Source organism: Tamandua tetradactyla (genome assembly GCF_023851605.1).
Source record: "Tamandua tetradactyla isolate mTamTet1 chromosome 22 unlocalized genomic scaffold, mTamTet1.pri SUPER_22_unloc_2, whole genome shotgun sequence".
Classification (NCBI taxonomy): Eukaryota; Metazoa; Chordata; class Mammalia; order Pilosa; family Myrmecophagidae; genus Tamandua; species Tamandua tetradactyla.
In genome coordinates, this window is record NW_027518252.1 from 1363500 (window position 1) to 1367606 (window position 4107).

Sequence of the window (4107 nt, forward strand, 5' to 3'; positions counted from 1 at the left end):
CATTCTCTATGTAATCTAAGACTTTTGCCTTTTCTTCTAAACTTTAAAATTATTTTATCAAATATCAGCAAACTAACTTCTTGACATTGGGAATGGGTTTCAATTGAAAGCATTGATCAGATGTAGATGAAATGGCATATTAACAGTATTGATCTTTCTATCTATACACATAGAAAATTTTCATTTATTTTAAATTTTATTGTAATAATCTATATGCAACTCAAACTTCTCATTCTATCCATTTTCATTGTGCAATTTAGCAATATTGATGACAATAAAAATTTTGTCCAACCATCACCAATATCCATGACCCAACTAGTTCATCACATAGTGCAAAATATCTGGTTGAATGACTTTTGAATGAAAAAAAGTCCAGAGCATTTGAGGCAGAACATATTGCCTTGGGATAAAGTTAAGTAGAACATATTGCCTTGGGATAAAGTTAAAATTATGGGCAAGGATGGCTTCTTAGCAATAACATCAAGGAGAAGTAGGAACATTTGTTTGCCCTGACATTTTTGGATAAAAGGCACTAAATCTCTATATGATTAATAAAAATAATTAAGCTAATATATTTGCAATACAAACCATAGCATTTATGTTAATTTCCTGAGAGCTGCTCGTACCTAAACTTGCCTTGTTCTGGTCTCTGCTCCAGCAGTTTCATGATTTACATGGAATCAGAGAATGAAACACGTGTTTCAGAGTTTATCCTCCTGGGACTCTCAGAAGACACAGAAATTCAACACCTCCTATTTGCTCTGTTCCTGACAATGTACCTGGTCACTCTCATTGGGAACCTGCTCATCATCCTGGCCACGATCTCTGACCCCCACCTGTACATGCCCATGTACTTTTTCCTTGCTAACCTGTCCTTGCAGACATCTGTTTCACCTCCTCCAATGCCCCAAACATGCTGGTAAACATCAGGACAGAGAGAAAAAGTATAAGTTATGGAAACTGCCTCATCCAGATATATTTTTGCATGGTTTTCAGGGGAATAGATGTCTTTCTCTTAACCATGATGGCCTATGACTGCTTTGTGGCCATTTGTCACCCACTGCACTACATGGTCATCATGAACTCCAGGCTCTGTGCTCTCCTGCTGCTTGCTTCATGGATGTTGAGTGCTCTGTACTCTCTTTTACAATGCCTAATGGTTTTGCGATTGACTTTTTGTACAGAGTTAGAAACTCCTCACTTCTTTTGTGAACTTACTCAAGTAATCCAACTTGCATGTTCTGACACCTACTTCAGCGACCTAGTGATATATTTTGCAAGTGGAATTCTGGGTGTTATTCCACTCACTGGCATCCTTTTCTCTTACACTAAGATTATATCTTCCATTTTGATCATTTCATCTCATGGAGGTAAGTATAAAGCATTTTCTACCTGTGGGTCTCATCTTTCAGTGGTGTCCTTCTTTTATGGTACAGGTTTTGAAGTGTTTCTTAGTTCTGCTGCTACCCAAAACTTAAGGGCAAGTGCGATAACTTCTGTGATGTACACAGTGGTCATTCCCATGCTGAACCCCTTTATCTATAGTCTTAGAAACAAGGAAATTAAGCATGCCCTAAAAGCAATTTTCTGCTGAGAAAGTCTCTGTGTATAAGGATCCTTTACCTCAGGTTCATAAATTTACTCTTCATTCATAGGTTAAATACTGGGAGATATAAGTCATAATACTCTTGGTTTACAACAAGAGTCTGATTAACATTTTTTGAATAAGTTAGAGGTATGTCTTCCAAGTAGAAAACACAGAAAAACAGTCCAACCAGGAAAGGTAATACTTCTGCTATCAGCAGGAACGTTGCATAATCAAGAAGACACCATTGAAATTGTTGGATTGGCCACGCACCATTTTCTGCAGTTCAGTAGGAAGCTTTTCCAGTAAGTATTGGTTACATATGCACTGTGCCTGCTAGTTCACCATCCTCTCTAACACAGGATCACAAACTGGAAAGAGAGAGAAGTGCCTGTTAAGGTTCAGTCCACCTCATCCATGTCACACCATATCATGTAGACTGCATGGTGGACGCCAAACTTACTTATACTTGAGTGTACTTCAGGAGGAAGGGTGATTGTATCTCTTTCAAATTTTCCAAAGACTTCCTGTTTTCTTTTCAGTACACCCAACTATTAGATAGACTGTGAAGAAAAGATATTTTGTAGCTCATGCTGTGAGGGATGGAAGCCATTGCTACTCTTTCATATAAGTTACATTCAATTTAATGTCCTCAAGATTCATCCAGGTTGTTGTATGTATCATGACTTTATTCCATTTTACAGCTGTGTAATATTCCATCATATGTATATGCCACAGTTTGTTTATCCTCTTATCCATTGATGGACATTGGGGCTGTTTTCCATCTTGCCAACTGTAAGAGTCAAGCTAAGTTTACCTTTCACAGAAGGCGATGCTGGCAGGGAGAAGGGAGGACCACTGACATAAGCTTAGAACCAGCTCCTAATCTTTGATGGCCAGGGTCATTAAAATGTAAACTGTAATCAAAGAGGGAACCTTGGGCAGCAAGTTCAAATTAGTTAGATTATGTGGATAGACTCTATTTAATCTGGACTATTTCATCAGTGGGGAAACAGGGAAGGGGGTGCTAACTATGCACAAGTATAACCATTTCAGCGTTCACATGTTTGGTGCACCAGCCATCATTTTGTGTTTGGCTCAGTGCCCACTCTTACAAGATTGTGAATAAATTCTTTTCTCCTCCACAATTGGATATTTGTGCTCCTTCAGGTATGGGGCTCTTTCTAACAGGAGCTGTGAACAATACCGCTATAAACATTGATTTGTAAATGCCTGTTCATGTCCCTGCATTCAGTTCTTCTAAGTATATACCTAGTGATAGGATTGCTGGATCATATGGCAATTCTATACCTAGCTTATTGAGAAACCCCCATAATACGTTCCAGAGGGTTGTACTATTCTACATTTCCACTAATAGTGAATGCATGTGATATTTCTCCACAGCCTCTCCCGTACTTGTCATCTTTTTTTTGGGGGGGGGGTGTTGTCCAGGAATTGAACCCAGGTCTCCTTCATGGCCATTGAAGTATGTGTGAGATGATATTTCAGTATAGTTTTGATTTAAATTTCCCTAATTTCTAGTGATGTTGAACACTGTTTCATATACTTTGGAGCCATTTATATTCCTCTTGGATAAGTGTCTATGTTTTTCCCAACTTTTAAATTGGATTGTTTGTCTTTTTGTTGTTCAATTGTAACATCTCTTTATATATTCTGGATAGTAAACCCTTATATGATATGTCATTTCCAAATACTGTCTCCCATTGTGTAGGTTGCTTTTTAATTTTTCTGAGAAAGCCATTTGAGGTGAAGAAGTATTCCATTTTAAGGAAATACCATGTATTAGTTAGGGTTCTCTAGAGAAACAGAATCAACAGCAAACATTCACAAATATAAAATTTATAAAAGTGTCTTACATGACCACGGGAATGCACAGTTCAAAATCCATAGGGCAGGCTCTGAAGCTGATGGTTCAGATGGAGAATCTGGATGAACTCCATAGGAGTGGCTCACCAGACAAACAAGAAGAGTCTGCCTCTTCTGAATCTTCCTTAAAAGGCTTCCAGTGATCAGATTAAGCATTGCTCATTGCAGAAGACACTCCCCTTTGGCTGATTACAAATGTAATCAGCTGTGGATGTAGCTGATATGATCATGATTTAATTCTATGAAATGTCCTCATAGCAACAGACAGACCAACACTTTCCCAACCAGAAAAACAGGTACCATCACTTGGCCACGTTGACACATGTACCAGACCATAACATACCATTTATCTTTGACTTCTTTCATTGCTCACACTTTGGGTGTAAGGTCTAGGAATCCACTGACTATCAACAAGGTCCTTAAGATAGTTCCCTACTGAAATTTTATGACTGTAGCTCTAATGTTTTGGTCTTTGATTCATTTTAAGTTAATTTTTGAATGAGGTGTGAGAAAGGGGTCCTCTTTCATACTTTTGGACATGGATATCCAATTCTCCAAGCACTATTTGTTGAAGAGGTTGCTCTGTATTAGTTGAGTTAACTTGATTACTTTATCAAAAATCAATAGTCCATAGA

General features: G+C 38.0%; 1 pseudogene; it reads left to right on the forward strand.

Moving 5' to 3' along the window:
* The first annotated feature begins 674 nt into the window (after nt 1-674).
* On the forward strand, nt 675-1594 carry LOC143672926 (olfactory receptor 7A5-like; annotated as a pseudogene).
* The last annotated feature ends 2513 nt before the right edge of the window (nt 1595-4107 follow it).